Here is a 21,169-nt window from a genome sequence, read left to right as displayed (position 1 = left end):
TAAAACTTCTGTTCTATTTATTTCTACCCAAAACATCTATAACCACTTGCCATTGCCAAAATGAAAGAAAAAAACAACACCTTGTGTTCAAATGTGTAAGAAGCCATAACAAGAAATATATAAGTTACTACTCCCCGACAAAATAAAAGAGCAATTTTCAGGCACTATCGCTGACACAAGCATTGGTGAAGCCAGAGAATCCATCTGTCCAAGAGGAAGAATCAGACAAACAAGGCAAAATCATGCACTTCTGTGTTATGTGGGTTATGTTGGGGCAGAGGAAGCATTTTCCCATGTGGCTTCTGCTAATCTCATAAACAATTGATGTATTTTCAGTAACTGCTCCCTTCTTCTTAAAAAATTATTATTATTATTATTATTATTATTATTATTATTATTATTATTATTATTATTATTATTATTATTATTATTATTATTGATCATCGCACAGTCAGCCAGATATTCAGACTGGATTTGGCATTTTTGTCTACCTATTGAGTCCTTACCAAGGACCTGGGATAGGCAGATGTGATGTTTGATGGTATTATAGATATCATCGCAGGATGGAAGCAGTTCCTAGGAAGGCCACCTTTTGCAATTGACTAATGGTGAATTTGTCAGTGCCAATAGTGTTCAAGTGGTGCTCCAGTTGTTTTGGGATTGCCCCCAAGGCGCCTATTACTATTGGTACTACCCTTGCTTGCCTTTGCCACAGTCTTTCTATTTCTATTTGTAGGTCTTTGTATTTTGTTATCTTCTCCAGTTCTTTCTCGTCTCTTCTGCTCTCTCCAGGCACTGCCACGTGCACTCTCCAGACTTTTTTGTCTTTTTTATAGACAACTGTTAAGTCTGGGGTGTTATGTTGCAGGTGCTTGTCGGTTTGAATTCTGAAGTCCCAGAGCAGTTTAACTTTATCATTTTCTATGACTTTCTCTATTTTATGATCCCACCAGTTCTTGCTTACAGGCAAATGATATTTCTTGCAGATCTTCCAATGCACCATTGCTGCTACTTTGTCATGCCGTCTATTAATTATTATTATTATTATTATTATTATTATTATTATTATTATTATTATTATTATTATTATTATTATCCCTCTGATTCTTTTAGTTTATATTTTATGTTCCTTATTCTTGATAAGTTGTAAAATAAAACATATACTACACAGTACTGTGGTCTCCTATTACCATCAGCATGAAGCATGAATACTTGCTTCCAGCACTGTCCATGGGGAGGAGACTCAAAGATTCAAGATTCAAGATGGCGGCTATCGTTTTCAATGTGCCTTGATTTTTTGACCCACACACAAACAAACAGCATTCTTGCTTGTTTTAGAGGGTTGTAATTGTCTCTGGGACATTTGCAAGTGTTAAGGATACACAAATTTTCATTCCCAGGCTGGCAATACTATACATTAAGGTTATTTACACTCAGATACACAATAACTTTAGTCTCAAAGTATCCTGTTTTGGACACACTGTGCAAAGAACTAGCTTTTTGCAGAAGGCTTTAATGTTGTGAAAGGTGGAAAAAAAGAGAAGAAGACAACCGGCAGCAAAGTATATGGACTCATTTGTGGTGATGAGTGCACTGTTGGAAGATCTGAAAGCTCAGATTAGGGACAAATTGTCTTATCCATTTGATCTCTGAATCGACAATAACTTGATGGCACATAATCAGTCAATAAATGGCAAACATTGTTTTGTTCAGCAATTCTTTAAAAAACACTGAAGAAAAACAATTTATTGAATGAAGGCCTGCCTTATCTAAGAGCTGACCAATTGTTAAAAGCACTAAGTCAAAGTAACAAAAACATCTTGAATTGGTGCAGTATTTCATTTCCTGAGTTGATTTGCTCATTTGTCTGTACTACGATGTTATGCTGTATTATTTATTGTCTGCTTACATTCATATTCCACCTTTCATTTAGAAATTTGAGCTGCCATATACAAGGCTCCCTTTTCCTATTTGGACTGAGAGAGAGTGACCGGCCCCAAATCATCAAATTATGTAAATGGTTTGATTTTAAATAATTATTTATCCATAGCTCCATCTGAACTTCCATGTGTATAAGTAAAATGCAAGTAAGTTTACCTCTTATAAGAAACAGACATTACTACTTGTCTGCCTGACAAACATTCAATGGACAGTTTTGCTTAGTATTTGAGGATGAAAACAGTTACATGAAATCCTACAGCCTTTGCAAATATAGCAAGTTGGGAAACCACCTGTTAAAGACAAGACATGAGTTTGGGTGTAGTAATTGTTCCTTATTTTCAAAATAATTTTATGTAACTAATTTCTAAGGCCACCCATTCCACAACACTTTTTCCTTCCCTGAGGATACAGAGGTCATCCAATTTTGCCTGTCCTCAAATTCTCTGCAGGATGACAGATGCTCTTACAATTTTTTTCCCCACCTGATTGAAATTTTATGAGGAAAAGTTTCATGATACAATTGTAGTATTGTCTTAGAACTGGAATTAATCATCATCAAAGATTTATTTTTTAAAAGAACCTTCATGGTGACAGTTAATGGAGATTATAATACAGTTAATGGAGATTATAATACAGAGGGGACAGGGTAGAGTAGAGGAAAAATTGCTGTGCAATAGATTTTTCATATATTCATTGGCCTCTAGCTGGGGACTGTTGCATCAGGAAATAGTTTGTATGCGTTTTCAAATAGTAGTAACTGTGAGAGGGATCTTGGAGTCCTAGTGGACAATCACTTAAATATGAGCCAGCAGTGTGCTGCAGCTGCCAAAAAAGCCAACACAGTGCTAGGTTGCATTAACAGAGGGAGAATCAAGATCACGTGAAGTGTTAATACCACTTTATAACATCTTGGTAAGGCCACACCTGGAATACTGCATCCAGTTTTGGTCACCACGATGTAAAAAAGATGTTGAGACTCTAGAAAGAATACAAAGAAGAGCAACAAAGAGGATCAGGGACTGGAGTCTAAAACATATGAAGAATGGTTGCAGGAATTGGGCATGTCTACTTTAATGAAGAGAAGGACTAGGGGTGATATGATAGCAGTGTTCCAATATCTCAGGGGTTGCCACAAAGAAGAGGGAGTCAAGCTATTTCTCCAAAGCGCCTGAAGGCAGGATAAGAAGCAATGGATGGAAACTTTTCAAGGAGAGAAGCAACCTAGAACTAAGGAGATATTTCCTGATAGTTAGAACAATTAATCAGTGGAACAATCTGCCTCCAGAAGTTGTGGGTGCTTCAACACTGGAAGCTTTTAAGAAGAGATTGGACAACCATTTGTCTGAAATGGTATAGGGTTTCCTGCATGAGCAGGGGGTTGGACTAGAAGACCTCCAAAGTCCAACCCTTCCAACTCTGTTATTATTGTTGTTATTATTATTATTATTATTGTTGTTGTTGTTGTTGTTGTTGTTGTTGTTGTTATTGATCATCGCACAGTCAGCCAGATGTTCAGACTGAATTTGGCATTTTTGTCTACCTATAGAGTCCTTACCAAGGACTTGGGATAGGCAGTTGTTGTTTATTATTATTACATAATTAAAATATATAATCTGTCTGTATGAAAGAAATACTTAATTGCTTTGGCACATAGCTTTTGTAGTGATTAATGTGATGAACTGCAATGGTGACACAGAATGACTAACAAGTCACTATCTTTCAGCAAAAACAGGCATTTGTGCAGAGATGAAATGAAAAGAAAAATGGAATATAAATATGATGATGATATGAGCAGTTATTTTAGCATTATAAATTCAAAAGTCCCATAGCAGCTGTAGGATGGTAATATCCCATAGTTATTGTGAAGTCCAGGTTTTCCCAAAAAATGAAAAGCAACTCTTACATAATGCTTTTCCCTGCTAATCATCTCCCCAAACCGATTCAGGAATAAAAGGATATCAGTATAAATGGGGCTGAAAAAGACATACTTTTCTTTTGATATTATCACGATATGCTTTTCCTTTCTCCAAGTCTTCACAATGTAGGTTTCTTGGGAGAAGAAGTCAGGAACAGACAGTAGTAGGAGCTTGAGATCAACTTTGAGATCATTTTGGGAAAAACAAAAGTGTGGAGAGGTTTTGTTGTCTTGTTTTGTTTTGTTTTGAAGGATTAGCAGGAATGCTTAAACCATTCAATTTCTTCTCCATCCTCAGTGGAGTAATTTAGATAAGTTGATCTTTTGTGAGTCCTGTAGTAGTGGGAAAGTATGGGTTCTAATTTATGTATCCACACCCAAGGATATAGCCTAGTTCATTTTTTTTGTTTTATTTTATTCGTACCCCGTTGTTCCATTCTCTTACCATACTCAAACTTGCTTGTCCATATTTGTCTTGGAATCATGCCCCTTACCCCAATGAATTGTACAAGGTCTTAATAAAAAAAGGATTTCCTGAATAAATAATAATCGTATGTGGTCTGAAATGATAAGTGTGAGGATTTTTAAAATTGTATTTACCTTCCTGTTCATCTTAAATCTTCTTAAAAGGTTTAGGTGCTCCCTTGTTCCTGTCAATCAGGCAGGTTAAGCTCTACAAGTTTTCTAACCTCTAATTAGTTTGTCTTTGGTTGTTTTCTCTTGGCCCATGGTTCTAACCTCTAGACTCAACTTTTCTTGATTCTCCTTATCTTGTAACTGATTATACCTACTTGAGGGATTGTAAGCAAAAAAGCTTACACCAAATAATGTTCTCTCCTCAGTAACAGGCTGATCTGATACCCTAATCAAGAGATCAATGAGACAGCACTTTGCTGTTAATTAGACAGAGAGAGGTAAGGATTTTCATGGCAATATAAATAAATTTCAGCTATGTTACCATTTAATGCCTTAGTCCAGCTATAAAAAATGCACACTATGCAAAACTGTGGATTGCTAGGATAGCCACAGCTACGAAATATTTTAAATCTGAGCACAATAAGGCATTGTTGGTACTCTTATACGCAGGTCCAGATCAGGGTGCAAAAAAACTGAGTACTAAGTTACACAAGATGTTAAGTATATGGGTGTCATTCTGTTTAAATTAAAAGTTGTAAAACTACAAATTAAAGTTGTAAGAGGGAAAAATTCTTCAAAACAACTTGGGGGTAGGGTTTAAGTCTCATCCACCTAGATGTGATCTTCTTGATCAAAACTGAGCTTCTAGAGCAGGGGTGTCAAACTGCTGGCCCATGGGCCGGATGCATCATGCAGAAGCCACACCCACCCCATTGCCAGCAATGGCAAAACCGTCCCGATACGTTGTGCGACATCATGGTGTTTTTTTTTAATCCCATTTATATCCCGCCCTTCTCTGAAGACTCAGGGCGGCTTACAATTTTAAAGCACAAATCATGTGCTTAGCAATAGCCTTCATTCTATGTATATGCCTGCTTATTAGGGCTTTCCCCCCCCCCCCAAGCAGCATTATTACAAAGTCAGCTTATTGCCCCAACAATCTGGGTCCTCATTTACCTACCAGGGAAGGATGGAAGGCTGAGTCAACCTTGAGCCTGGTGGGATGCGAATCTGCACTAATTGCAGCCGGCTGGTGTTACTTAAGGAGGCATTAGCCCACTGCTCCACAAGGCTCTTTGTGATGTCGCAAGTTTGACATGTCTGTTCTAGAGAGTCACTGTATGCTATTAGAAACAAAAATCAGAAAGGCAATAATAATGCTATTTAATTTATCGTGCACAATTAAACAATGCATTTTAACTCTAGAAAAAGATGTACAGCAACTACCATAGCTCCGAAAACTGAGTAGGAGAAGATTCATAATAGAAGTCTAAATGGCATCATCTTAATTAAGTCGTATACTCAATTATTTGCAAGAAAACCTTTGCTCATCTATTGAAAGCTTTCATTCTGCAACATTCTCTCTCCACAAAGATATTCTCTACAGTCTGACAACCATAGTCAGTTAAAGTGTGAGAGGGCATAATTCTTTACTCTCTCAGAAATCGGTATTGATGAGTAGTACCTTCAGTCCAATTTGACTTGATCTGGATCATTCACAACCTCTGGCAGATAATGTAGCCTACATTTAGAAGGAATTTGAATGAACATTAATTTGGCTACCCATGGGTGGTTTGAAAGGTGTGAATAAACTGAGACTGTGCATGCATTTCCTTCAACTGAGACAACCACTCTTCCTCCCTTCACATTAATTCATCCTCCAACAATCACACATTTTAAATATGAGTAGTCCTGTTTAGCAACTGCCCTGTTTAGAGACCGTTCACAGTTATGATGGTGATGAAAAATGAAAAATGACCATTCCTTGCATTTACAACCTCTCGGGATTCTAAAGCATGGATACCTGAAATAAGATCATTAGCACACCTAGCAAGTTGCCCATCCCAGTTGTGGTCACTGAAAAGCCTGATCTTCCTTTCAGGCAAATGCAATAATATCAGTATTATATAAATTTGTGAGTCATTTTAGAGACCTTTTTGAGGCCAGAAAGAATAGTAGAATGTTCTTGAAAAAAGCAGGCATAGGTTGTCTTCCTTGTGCAAGCTTTGGATTTCAACTCCTGTCTTTCCATCAGTTTGGACAATGACGACAACTGGGGGACTACCATTTCAAAGACAAGTAGCTGAGCAGTTTACTTGTCAATGTGTGGCACTTTGCTTGGTGAGTACAATAAACTGACCCTGTTCTGCCTTACCTCATAGATCTAAAGTCATCTGGGATCCTTTCCTTTCCTCCTTTCCTTTCCTTTCCTTTCCTTTCCTTTCCTTTCCTTCCTTTCCTTTCCTTTCCTTTCCTTCCCTTTCTTCCTTTCTTTCTTTCCTTCCTTTCCTCTCCTCTCCTCTCCTCTCCTCCCTTTCCATACCTTCCTTCCTCTCCTCTCCTCTCCTCTCCTCTCCTCTCCTCTCCTCTCCTCTCCCTCTCCATCTCCTTCCTTTCTCCTTTCCTTTCCTTTCCTTTCCTTTACCTTTCCTTTCCTTTCCTCCTCTCCTCTCCTCTCCTCATCCTATCCTCTCCTCTCCTCTCCTCTCCTCTCCTCTCCTCTCCTCTCCCTCTTTCCTTTCCTTTCCTTTCCTTTCTTTCCTTCCTTCTTTCCTTTCCTTTCCTTCCTTTCCTTCCTTTCCTTCCTTTCCTTTCCTTTCATTCTTTCTGTTTCTCTTTGCCATTTTAATTGACTTTACTTCTATAACTCTGATATGTTTGTTTCTTTATTATTTACTAGCATTTTAATTTCTATTGTAATTCTGGTGTTGGGAGTTGCGGCTTTTAAGCCACCTTAAAAACAAATATTTGAATGAATGAATGAATCAATCAATGAATCTGAATCATAGATAGCAAGTTACCATTCAGCCAAAATACAGACAGACTGCACAGTAAGATATGTATTTAGGTGTGCTACACCAACTGTGGTGCCTTTTATTTGAGGCATAACAGTATTTAATATTTATTTGTTATGTATATTTAGGGGTGTGAGTCTATACATATGGTTAGGTGTGTGTCATGTATGTGTTCCACTTTGAGAGCAGGCAACTAAATTTCATTTTTGATGTGCCATTGTGCCCACTGTAAAAAAAATGACAATAAAGGTTATCTTATCTTATTTTATGAGTCTGTACTTACTAATACAATTCATTTTCATGTAGTTAGTAGAGTTTCTGGATTTGACCCAGAGAAAATTAATCACTTTTTGACAAATGAAATCAATAGGAGATGGCATGCTTAATCCTGGATGGATTGTACCCCTAAATTATTTGAAAGATTCAGCATCTTTTTTGATGACTCATGAATTTCTCTTATTAAACATATGAGATCAGACTGCAAGGAACATTGACTACAGTGGGAAAAATGAGTAAAGATATATTTTTTAAAACTGCCTGAAATTATATTGCAGGTAATACTATGATTTTTACTGCACTCAACAGACAGACAGAGGTTGTTTTTATATACCATTTTCCTACAATTCATTGATGCTGAATCGGTGCTCCTTACAAAATGCCCCCCGAGAAGCTTTACAACTGAACTGGCACTTACAGAGCAGATAAGTCTCACTGATACTGGAGTAATCTTTCCACATGGATAAGCAGTTCTTGAGCAGTTTCTCTAGGGAACAGGTTAAGGAGCCAATGTGTACTTGGCCGACAGATTTGACATTCAGAAAAACAGCCAGTATGAAGGATAGCTCAGTGTACAGAAAAAAAAATCATTCTTTTATTCCATGTAAGAAACAATGTGCATTTATTTTGCTATGTTAAACATATTGTCAAATAGGATATGCATATGATTTTACTTCAACATGTAATCTGAAGCTAAACGGATGGACAGAAAGAAGTACAGTTTATTAGTGCTGTAAATGAGTACACAATTTTCTTCTCTTTTTAGTGTTCCGAGTGCATAGCACCGTTCATTTATTATTTTGCTTAAATCAGTATCCAACCAATGTTCACAGCTCAAATTTCAAATTCCTTACATCTCTCATGATAGTCAAGCAGTGGAGATAGAAGCCATGAGCAAAACAGCAGATCTGTAGAGGAATATATCTTCAGATTTTGTTTCAGAACATACGCAAAGATGTTCTCTACTAGAGGCAACTGTTTTGGCAAAGGGATAGTAAATCACTCATATTTCACTTTTATTATAAACTGTCCTTTAAGGAAAGATGTATACAATGAACTGTAGTTCGGGCTGGGCCCTCACATTGGCCATGTTTCTCCATGGAGCATAAAGCTGGATTTTCCTAAAGAGTACTTTTGATATGGGCTGTCATTATAGTCTCATCACAGGTAATGAGCCTTGGGACATGAGCAGCTGTCAGCAAGGACTGACTCTGCTAGTGTGAAAAGATGGATCATGAGTCTAGCAGCTAGGACAGGGGTAGGCAACCTTGGCTCTTTTATGACTCATGGACTTCAACTCCCAGAATTCCTGAGCCAGCATGGCTCAGCTTGGAAACCTTTCTCTTTCCCTCAGCATGGCTGGCTCAGGAATTCTGGGAGTTGAAGTCCACGAGTCATAAAAGAGCCAAGGTTGCCTACCCCTGAGCTAGGAGGAATTGTTCTGTTGAACAAAAAAGGCAAAACAGACTCTTGGTTTTTATACCAGGCCTCATCAATCCATTGAGGCTGCTTGCCCACTGAGTGTTGCTGAAATGTCGCATCTTTTTCTTTTGGCATGAAAACACAAGACATGGGTCTGTGCATTCCTAGCAACCCGGTATCTAGATCACAGCCATGACAGTCCCCACCAGTGCTTTGGATACTGGGAAAATATATTTGACCACTGTTAAAAGATAAACTCCCAAATGTAGTGATGTGTGCAATGTTGTTGTTTTTTAACCCACGTTGCCCAAACTATCATCCACTAAGCATAACAACCAGCCATTCTGTGGCTGACTGATACCAGGCCATCTGCCTGGTTTTTCCTTATTAAGCTATTATATTCATCTAATGAGTGGCTGCATTTGGCTGATGAATTACAGTTACTGAAGACCTGACCATGCTAATCTCCCTGCTTGCTTATTGCTTCCCCTTTTTAACAGCAAATATATTATTATAGGGACGCGGTGGCTCAGTGGGTTAGGACGCTGAGCTTGTCGATCAGAAGGTTGGCAATTTGGCAGGTCCAATCCTGAGTGCCACGTAACAGAGTGAGCACCTGTTACTTATCCCAGATTCTGCCAACCTAGCAGTTTGAAAGCACGTAAAAATGCAAGTAGAAAATTAGGGACCACTACGGTGGGAAGGTAACAGCGTTCCGTGCACCTTTGGCATCTAGTCATGCCGGCCACATGACCATGGAGACATCCTCGGACAAGCGCTTGCTCTTCAGCTTTGAAACGGAGATGAGCACCGGCCCCTAGAGTTGGAAACGACTAGCACGCATGTGCGGGGGAACCTTTACCTTTTTATATTATTAAACTGATGTTTAGGATTGGTCTTTTTTTCAGTTTACTTGAAACAAAAGAATGATTCAACAATTTAAGACAATTAGAAAGAGATGATAACCATCCCCAATTAATGGGGTGTTCAAGCTTCCATTGAGAACAAAGCCTGCAACATGGAGTTCATGTGACTTTATGACAAGACATAAAGTCTTTGCACATTGTTCCTCAATTTCCAAACTAGACTAGAAGTCTCTCGTGTGTGTGTGTTTGTGTATGCGTTTGTATGTTTGTGGATGTGTGTTTATGTTTGTGTGTTTATATGTGTGCATTTGCCTGTTTGTCAAAGAATATTTGAGATATAAAAATGAAGTTTTAAATATACTCAGTGAAAAATATATTCCTTTTGATTGTTGTCTCTTGGCTGTTTTTTTTTAATGTTCTCAGAAAATGACTATATCTTTCAGAGTCTCTCAAGGATTTTCAGATAAAAAGAAAGGTTTTATCTTTCCATGTCTATAAGCAGGGGAAAACTCTGGAGACTAAAACCTACAGGCAATTCCAATAAACTAAATCCGATCAAGGTAATATCAATGCCAGAATTAGAAGAAAACCCAGAGAGAATATCAATAACAACATTAAAACAGCAGGTTTCAACTGGAATCAATAGGCAGTATAAACAGAAAAAATTAAGTCGCAAAGTGATAGTAGATAAAAGCTCTCCACTCATTAAAATTCTGTTTGTCTTTGTGCCTTTTTATCAATGTACCTATATATCTATGCAACTGTATCAAAGTTTTTAATGTAAAAGAATGATGAAATAATCTAATTTACGGTGTCATTTCACATATTTCTTTCAAGTCAGAATTGCTGTATTAATAATGGTTTGCAGTTTAATAACATATCTCTGTGTCCTACCAACTTCTCTATCTCTGCTTGTTATAAAGCCCTTTTTATCAAATAACTAAACTTCAAAAGATTTCCACTATGATCTGAAATGAAAAAGAGAGAGAGAGATTCCCTCCATTTGTACCAAATACTGTAACTTCACTATATTTTGCAGAAAGACAGTTCCCTGTTATTGCCTTTCTGAGAGCAAGTGCTAGAAAATAGCAAGTTAGGGAAGGACTGAGTTTTTGCCTTAATGGTTGAATCTACTCAGGCAAAAGAGGTACTGGTCTACTAGCATATGCATTAAGAAGTTGAAATATGATAGGAACCGAACAGTACAGCAATAGCTTTGGATGCCCTCCCATGGTGAGGTCGACTGTCTTTGCAACCAAGACAATAACAGCTAGGAAATACATCAAGTATTTTTAGCATGCCCAGATAAAGTCTGTAGAAGGAAAATACAAAGTCTTGAGCTGCATGGGTAATCTTCCCACAATATTTACTTTCCTTCTGAGAATTCCCACAATCCATGAATGTTCGTGAAAATATTCAGCTATACAGTAATAACTGCTTCCATGTGAATCCAAATTTTGGTATGAGGAATGAAACACGTTATCGCTTTTCCTATACATTTGGTGCTACTCTTTAGCAAAGAAAAAGGAAACTTTACTTACTCACAGTGTTCTTGTTGAGAATAAGTTGAAGGACAGGGGTGCCTGCTTCCACAGTACTGCTTCCACCTCACTTTCACCCAGTAGAAATTAATAGCAGCTATTCATCAATAAGAGGTAAAGTCAGGTCTTGTGGTGTATTATTGAGGTGCAGTATATATATGTCTTAGGCTTCTGTGATCCAGGACAGGCTGGATGCTGATATTTATCAAAATCATGGTAAGAGAAGGAGTTTGACCTTTTCCTGTTTGTCATTGAAGTCCTGATGAAATAATTTTGCTGTAATTATACAATTGATCACTTTCTTCCTTCACTCTTCCCTGAAGCTCCAGTTTTGTACATATTTACTATACTTTAAAGTACGCAAGTAAGTGCAAACAATGCATTTAATATCCCAACTAGTTTTGACCTCAGTATCTGCAGGTTTTGCCTATTCTCAGCTGTGTCCCAGTTGCTGCTCAGTTATTTATTTTTTTTAAAGGGGATAATATTTGTCTGATGACATGATGTGATTCCACAAGCTGAACTTTCATCTTCACCCTAAAAAAAGCACAGTATACTGATCACCAAATATACAGCAATCTAATATAAAGAAATCAAGGGAAGGATTTTCATGTACGAACCAGCCTTTAGGTAAACCTTCATGGGCCACATGAATTTTAACTATTGGTGGTACCGCTGGAGTCACAGTTCTGTATAACAGTTTAATTTTACAAGTGTTATGAAGGAATTCCACATTGATTTCCTGCGATACTGAATGGCTTCATATTAAGATGCATTAAGGCAAGACAAGGGAGGTCATATTTATTCTTCCATTTTCTCTGAGGCAATTTGATTTCTTCTAATTGGGACATGCGGGGATCGCTGCAAATGAGCCCTAGGCTACATAGCAATGCCCGCTTTGGTTAAGCTGTCTGTTTGAGATGGCTTCTCTGAGGCTTATAGCACTTGGCAAGATGAAAAACCAAAACACAGCTCTCCTGGAGTTTATGTAAGGAGAAAGAAAAGACTGGGAACCACTGCTTTCTTTTTACATTTTATTATTTTCACAACCATTCATAAACGTGCTGAAAATCATAACTGTTACTACATTTCAGAGTCTCATTAGTTTTGCATGCCAGGTTTGTACTGGTGTAATCCCTTCATCACCTATAAGGCCATCAATCTTGATTTACTTCAGTTTCATTAGGAATCGTACTGGATTAATTGAGTTCAAAGCCAGCCATGGAGGCAATTAAAAGTTTAAAAATCCAGAATGACTTGTGATCTAAGATCAACAAATAAACATTAGTGTAGAATGTCAAATGATTTTTATGAGTGCCATTGTCTGTGGTTATTTTTTTTTAACTGAATTGAAAACAGATGTGGAAAAGATTTAGCTAGTAATTTCCCTTGTATTCTTTTGAGCCTTTGTTGTGATTTAAAGTCCTTGGAAATTTTATTCAGAGCTTGATTTTCCTACTACCACCACAGCAATTCTTCCTATTTATGGCCTGTGAATGGCATCATTGGTTAATCCTACTTCTTAGGCTTTTTGGGGTTGTCACCAAAAATCACATCTCCTGACCAGTTCCCCAGATTTAACTATCCTAACTATCATCTAAAAAGGGTATGAGGTTATGAGATGAGAAGTTATCAGCCATAGTGATGGCAATCTTAGTTCTACAAACTCTTAGTTTATTCAGGGAGTGAAAGAGAATTAAACTTGGGAGTTGCTCTTCTGGGCTACAAATGTAGTTCTATCCTCATTGCTTTCTCTTGTTTTATACAGAATTATAGATGGGAGAATTTCTATTATAAACCTTTTGGTGTAGTGAACTTGAACTCTTTCTCCAGTGAAGTAATAACTGGCTGGAAGTATCTTGCATTGAAAGATACTTGATTTGCATTATTTTGCCAAATGGTATAAGATGTTCTTTTTTCTTCTTCTTCTCAGCTATTTCTTCACCAAACAAGTAAACTGGCCATTAGTACAATCAATGCAATTTACTGTGTCCAACAACTATTTAGTAATTTGTGACCATTGAGTGCTTATCTATACACTCCTAGCATTCAGTGGTCAATATGTTTATTTAATTCTTTGCAAACTCCCAAGATCTATAACTTAGTACTGTCTCAAAATTACCATCTACAGAGGCTTTTGGCTATCATTGATTTTATCTTACTAACATACATTTTCTTCTCACAGGGCTATTTCAATAATTAAGCTTGTTTTCAATTTTTGTCAAAATATAAGGGCTATAACCAAAATAGAATTTCCTGTAAAATCTGTCAAAATGAAAATTAATTTTTAGTTGTAAGATATTTGGTGCATATATATTATATGCACATACACACAATTATATTATATTATTGACACAGTTTAGCCAATACTAAACACTTTAAGACCTATTGATTTAAGATACACAGAGAGCTAAACATATGCTTAATTTCTCATTAAAATAAATAGGACTTAAAAGTGTTTATCTCTGTTTGGACTACACGAACCATGTGCGTTGTTGGAGTTTGATTGTTGAAATCAGCCTGCACAAACTGCAACAGGCTCAACACAGCTCTCTATGACTAAGTGGCCCTCAGGTTTTACTTGTAAAAACAGGTAGATCATCAAATGCAAGGCAGATTAAGCTCACATGTGGTAAACCGGATTTATTTAATGAAAAAGGATATAGTTTTCAAAGATTCAGTAGTATATTTACTTTTTAAACTGTGCAGTAATTTAAAAAATCTGGAATGCATATTTATTTTCAATATAGGCGGCATTCTGTCTTAGGATGGATAGAATGCATATGGGGCTATACTGGTGATTTTTCACTAGACTAACAGTGGGCTCCAGTTTCCAGTTGATAACTAAGTTTAGGGATAAATTAGATATATAGAATTTCTGATCCATATTAATTCAGATGTTGATTGCATATGGAGGTCATTATGATTTATGATTCATAAATTGGATAATAACTCAATATGGATAATAACTATCCATATTGAGCTAAACTTGATGCTCCTTTTCTACTAAATGCTACGTTGCAACAGTGATCGCTAATTCACACAAATTTAATAAGCATTAAAAACATGCATAGTTAATAATATGACACTGGTCGCAGTGTCTTGGTGTCCACTTGGTGAGCTGTCCACTTGGTGAGCTGTTCACTGGCCAATGTAGGAACAGAAACATTAAAACAGGATCATTTGTCTGCCACATATCTTCAGCACTATCAGAATCATCACCAGGTTCAACAAATCCTATGGTGGAATATCTGTCTGCTGGTTCAATTCCTGGTGAAAAACATTTGCAACTTAGCTATGAGGAAAAATGCTATATCTTGACTCCTGAGATGGTTTTTCAACTTATAGGTATACCTGGTAGATTTGTGACTGCAATTGAATGCTAATTGCCCTACCCTGTTTCGTTTTAAAGCATCTCAAGAATGCATACCAATCCAAAGCTCTCTTGCAGAATGCATTTCATTTCTTATCTTAGCAGAACTTCTTGAGTGACATTTTTTTTAGATGTTATCGAATAGGGTACCAACACAGACATATTGCCACCCACCTCCTAGTCTGGTAGATGTCTGGATCACCTGTACGACATGTTCCCTTTCAGTGGGCTGTCTCTTGTCTGGTAGACTTAATTAAGTGCTTGTTATTATTACATTTATTTGAAAGGAAGAAAGTTTTCTTTCTCAATTTTCTTTTTTTAAGTGGGAGGATCATCAGAGATTAGCTGGGAATTTGTTCAATGACATTTCTTTGTTTTTGTTTTTTGATAGTCAAACATCTTCTATTCAGGGTCAGATAGAAGAATAGATGTACTGGATTGCTGGCTAGGGCACAATTATACAGGATGATGTACAACAATAAATTGAAAGTTAATCCTGACAAGATAGCACTGTTAGCAGGAAGTCATTCCTCTCTTCAGGGAAATGATAGTCAGCTCCCCTTAAATGATCAAGATTGCAGTCTGGGAAAGATAAGGGTCCAGCACTATAACTGACAGCCAAAGTAGCATCTGTGGCATAGAGTAGCTTTCTTCATTTCAGGTTGGTAGGTCATTAAACCCTACTGGAACAGAGATTGTCTTGTAAACTCTAGATTATGCTCCCATAATAAGATGGCTTTCCTGACTGCTGACAAAGGAATCCACAAGTTCTTATCCATTCAGAGTGACAGAGCCATACTGAATTTGGGATCAATAGCCTCAATGAATTCCTGCTACCACAACTTGACTATGATTTTTTTTTTAATCCTCAGGTGCCTCCTTGAAGAAAGAAAGCTGTCAAGAAGGTTTGTGGGTACAGTATGTTTCTCCATTCAGTAATGATGTCGGTAGCATTCTTGGTCCATAAAGACTCTAGCATCCCTTATATTGAGGGATGGGAGCTGAGGTAATTAACTTTTTATTTTTCCAGGCTTTGCGTGTCTGAGAACAAGTTATAATGCTGCAGCTTACCCATTATTACCAGGATTTTGATGCAGTATATTTATTATTTCTTGTTTTCTTGGATAATTCTGTTAATTATTCTGCAAATATTTGTAGTAAAGTGCCATATAGAAATCCATGAAATATAAGCAGACAAATATATACAAAAATATAGTTCTTTATAAATATATTAGAGAATAATCCCCCCTGGCCCTGAATTTTCCCTGAATTCCCCCAAATATACATACCGATTGACTGATTATGTGCCACCAAATCTTTTAAACTCCTAGTGACTATATACAGTAGATAGATCTTCTCCATGAAAATCTGTTCCTAACTTGGTCTTTCAGGTATTTTGATGGTGCACACATCACCACTATAACAGTCCATCCACCTTGCCGTTGATTATCCTCTTCTTCTCCATTTTTTTTCCTCACCTTTCTCAGCCAAAGATCAGAGAACTAGATCTTTGCATAATGGATCCAAAGGAGGATAATTTGAGCCTGGTCATTTGTGCCTCAAGTGAGAACTCTGGGTTGAATATGTGTAGGACTTAGCTTTAAACTGTGTAGGCCAATTTCACTCTGACTGATGTAGACCACACTATAAGGTTCAGAAAGATATCCTGAACTGTTCTGTTCCTGTTTTGAAATGCTCTCTAATGGGAGGTGTGACCATATCAACTCCCACCCATTTTAGCTCAATGATTCTGTAAATATGTTTGAACTACACACCATTTAGACTTAATTAGCCTGGCTGGTATGATCAGTCTTCCAGATTTTACTTGAAAGGGTTTTTAGAAAGATCCTTTAGTACCAATTTAATATTTGACATTTATTTTTAATCATCCTGAATTACTTCAGTGGCTTTTGCAGTCTCTTTAATTAATGGGAGAGATTCCACAACTTGTAGCTTCCTAGAAACAACTCCCATTGACCTCTGTGGGGCTTACTCCAGATGAGCTTTTATCATTTTATAGTGTAACTTTCCTATTGAAATTGTGGAGATGTAAAAAAAAAAGTCATGTTGGCTGCATTGTATGAATTAATTAATAAATAAATAGGACAAAGGAAGGGGGAAGAAAATGAATTAATAAGTAGTGAGAACTGTTCTCTGTTGAAAAAATAAAAGTATGGTTTTCTTTAACAAAACTAGAAAGAACTGTTTATTTTTGTTGTTAGGTTAAGTAACAAAAATGTAATGAGTGATTCACCTCCCATTACTACACCTGCTTGTACAGTTTAAATTAAAACCCAAACATTGCAAATCCTACTTCACAATGCCTTTCAGTGTTCAAGACTCTGCTTTAAAGGACCTCATTGTTTAGGAGGATTAGCTCACTGCTTTTACTGGCTTCAAAGAAATGAGAATCTTCACTCACTTTTTCTATTGATCCCTGTTGATCAGATTAACTATGTTTTGGGTTCCTATTGAAAAGCAGAGACAAACAGAAGCATTTCTTAAACACTTGTGCAGAGGTTTGCTCAAGTCAGGATTCCTTTCTACCTATTAGAAATGTGAAAAGACAATTACTAAGAAGTCAAAACAAAATAAAAGAAATTGCAGTAAATTCCATTAATTAAATACAAACATTTCCGGCTAATTATCTCAATCATGAAATGTTCTTTTTGACCCTATAATTATCGTTTAGACTACACAATTAATGATGTAGCTGCTGCTTAGTTTCATCTAGATTTTTTTTTATTAAAAATGCTCCTCTTGTCTATGACTAGAAGGTTCTCAAAATGAGAGTGCTGGATCCATACACCACTTAAAGAAAAATGCCTGGAATTAAAATATTTCATACCACCTGAGCCGAGAATGGTGCATCACAACACATAAGCAAAGATACAGTAGGGAAACATGTAGACTATAATAAAATCAGTTTTAGAACAACAAAATCCAAAAAGTCAGCTACCAAAAAAAGGAAAAAGGAAAAATCCAGGTGCAACAAACATACTCAGCTATGATTGGTGTCTCTAACTGAACTAGTGTGTGTGTGTGTGTGTGTGTGTGAAAGTGATCAGTTAGATTTCTCTAGCAATGTGTTTCTACACTGACTATAAGTATTTTTCAATACTAAAAAGATGTTGGAGAGTAAATAACTTCATACAGGTGAAAGAATGTGTGGAGAGACAAATACTAAATTTAAGTTTATAACTTTTAAAAGCAAGTATTTTTGAGCTGGCGTTTGTGCGAAAGAAACATAAAGACGAGCTTCACTGGGAAAATAACATGGTGACAAGAAAATCTGAATTAAGACAAATCTGCATTGTTAAGAGTAAAGGGAAATGAACTGAGAGGGAAAGGAAGTGATCAAAGACCTGAAAGCATCAACCCAATCAACAGGAAGCATTCGACAGAGGTATGCAAAGCAAGTCTTTTAGGAAAGATAAGCTACAGTACCTCTACATTTATTGCCCCTGATGATCAATAAATTTATAGGTGCAGATACCTGGTACATAGGCAGTTGAATTCCAATTGTTACATCATTTATAGGAGCAAAGCATGGATCATAGCTTCATATGAAATTTATATGGGGCTTCTAGTGCAGGGATGCAGTGGCTCAGTGGGCTAGGACGCTGAGCTTGTCGATCAGAAGATTGGCAGTTTGGCAGGTCGAATCCCGAGTGCCGCGTAACAGAGTGAGCACCTGTTACTCATCCCAGCTTCTGCCAACCAAGCAGTTCGAAAGCACGTAAAAATGCAAGTAGAAAAATAGGGACCACTACGGTGGGAAGGTAACAGCGTTCCGTGCGCCTTTGGCGTCTAGTCATGCTGGCCACATGACCACGGAGACGTCCTCGGACAAGCGCTGGCTCTTCGGCTTTGAAACGGAGATGAGCACCGGCCCCTAGAGTCGGAAACGACTAGCATGCATGTGCGGGGGAACCTTTACCTTTACCTTTAAACTAGTGCCAGAGTTTTGAACTGAGATTAAAAACTTACTGGGGACATATAAAGATGTCACCTGATCAGACGATAGACAATTCATTGGCTGGATACATTTCAAAGCCACCTCTAATTACCAGACTAATATACTGAAAGGATGGAGAGAAGGTTGAGAAAGGAGGTAGCAAAGTCTGAAAAAGTGAGGTAGAACAGAAGTATGTTAAAAGGTCAACAGAAAAAGGTTGCATTCCTATTAGTGATACAAAAACTGTTTCCACTACATATGACTTTCATTTGAGTACATTCACAAGTCTCTTTTATCCCTTATTTGCAATAACAAGAAAAAAATCTGCGTAAGATTTGCCTTGAAGTATGACTTTTGAACATACTTCTGCAAAATACATTTCTGTAAACATTTTCCCTCAGCAATTGTATCTCTGAGCATTTTTAGCAAATATCTGTTGGAATATTGTAGCCCAAAATTTTTTGGTGATGTGGATCAGTTTGTTTTGTATACAGAGCTTTCAAAAGCTGAATTCCTCAAACCACTTAGATATTTTTTCTATCTCTGTCCGTATTCTTCCTCCAATCTTTTCTTCTTCTTGTCACCGGACAGGAACAAGACAGCAAGCAAGAATGTGTCTTACTTTCGCAGATGGTTATTTATTACTTAACTATTATACCTGAAGAATTTTAGTAACACAAGAGCTGGTTGCTTTCATCAGAATCATAAAAGCAATGCTCTGGTATCATACCAGCAGCTCGTCTCCTTTTCTACATGTATGTCATATCACATCACATGTACAAAAGGGGTTGGCCTTGCATCACAATGCTACTATGTTGTTTCTGACATTCTGACCCCTTGAGGACATAGCATTATTGGCAAAATCCTGAACATAACTCTTTTCAACTTTCATGCTTTCAGCTAAACTTTCCATTTGGAAATAGAAGCAAGCTGGTACACAGTCTCTTTTAAATTTCCCCATTGCTTCTTTAAGCATTCATTTCAGCCATTTTATTAGCTTTCAATTTCAGACCTTCTAATTTTTTTAAAGTAGCTCTTGGCCACTGTTCTGCTTTGCTCTTTTTCAGTCACTAGCTCCCTCCAAACGTTCTTGGTTGCAAGTCTCTTTCTTGCTTCCTCTTGGCTGCCTCTGCTTGTCTGCTTGTCAATCCTTCAGCTATTCCGATCAACTGTGCTCTCCCCCATCTATCTCTCCCTTGGTTCTTCCTTCTGTCTTCTTTCTGATGAAATGCGACATACATGCCTATGCCAGCTCCAGCAAGAGCTTTCACATCACCTCAGCTTGTTTCTGAAAGAGCTCTTTTCATCAGCTAGCTGGCAAGCAGGCAAAGAAAGCAATGCTGCTTCTAGAAGGATTGTGGATCTACCTGAGAGGGAGGGACTTGTACCTTCTACTGTACAAGTTCCATTTCTGACAAAAATTCTAACAGGAATTTAGCAATAGGAAAGGTTGCTTTTTCACAACGTTTACAATGATTGAGATCCTAACAAGAAACGGCAGCCATTTAGTTTCTGGGTTGATGTCTCCTTCTGCTGCCCAATACAGTATACATCTTACCTGAGTTCCATTAAATGAAGGGTAAGGATGGGTAGATTTGAGGTTTTGTCATTTCAAAGAATAAAACACAAATGAATTAGTCTTCTGATCTCAAAAAGACCTATGCATATCATATATTTTATAGTTTAACACTATAAATTAAGTTCAAAGGACATGATTCTTTATAAGTTACATAAAGTATACAGATTTGAGAGGAGTAGGAAGAAATTTGAACCTCTAAATCCTTTTTTAAGGATTTAGTTTGCATATTGGTTCTGAATGTGAAAATTAAGTGATTTTATGTAAAAATGCAACCCAAATTCTTTTCCTCCTCTTCTCTCTCTCATACACACCATATATATGTGAGTTAAGGTTTGTTAAGTATTTTGAATACCTTGCTAGGCCCCAAACACATATTTCCCTTGCCTTGCAGCTAACAAAGCGAGAGAGAGCCTGTGGCCTAGGGGTTAAAACAACTGGTTAAGATGCAGTCAGCCCAGGTTCAAATCTCAGAAGAGTATGGCTGACTGATGAGAACAAATGAGTTTGAAATGGCCATATCAGCCTCCCTTTAATTCTTTGTTAGCAATCCCAAAAAATTTACACAAATATGAGCTGTCACTGTTGTGACTACAGCCTGTGGATGGCCTTGGGCTAGGCTGAAACAGGCAATAAGATTTGTCCTGTGTTTGGGGCCTAGCAAGGTATTCAAAATACTTAACAAACACTTTATATATATATATATATATATATATATATATATATATATATATATATATATATATATATATATATATATATATATATATATATATATATATATATATATATAAAAGCATACTTCTCCCAGAAGAAGGAAGCTGAAGCCACCAGCCTGAGGATGACGGATGGGATTCCGTCGAAACGTTG

This window comes from Vipera ursinii (genome assembly GCF_947247035.1).
Source record: "Vipera ursinii genome assembly, chromosome: 3".
In the NCBI taxonomy this organism is placed as follows: domain Eukaryota; kingdom Metazoa; phylum Chordata; class Lepidosauria; order Squamata; family Viperidae; genus Vipera; species Vipera ursinii.
This window is presented reverse-complemented; position numbering follows the sequence as displayed.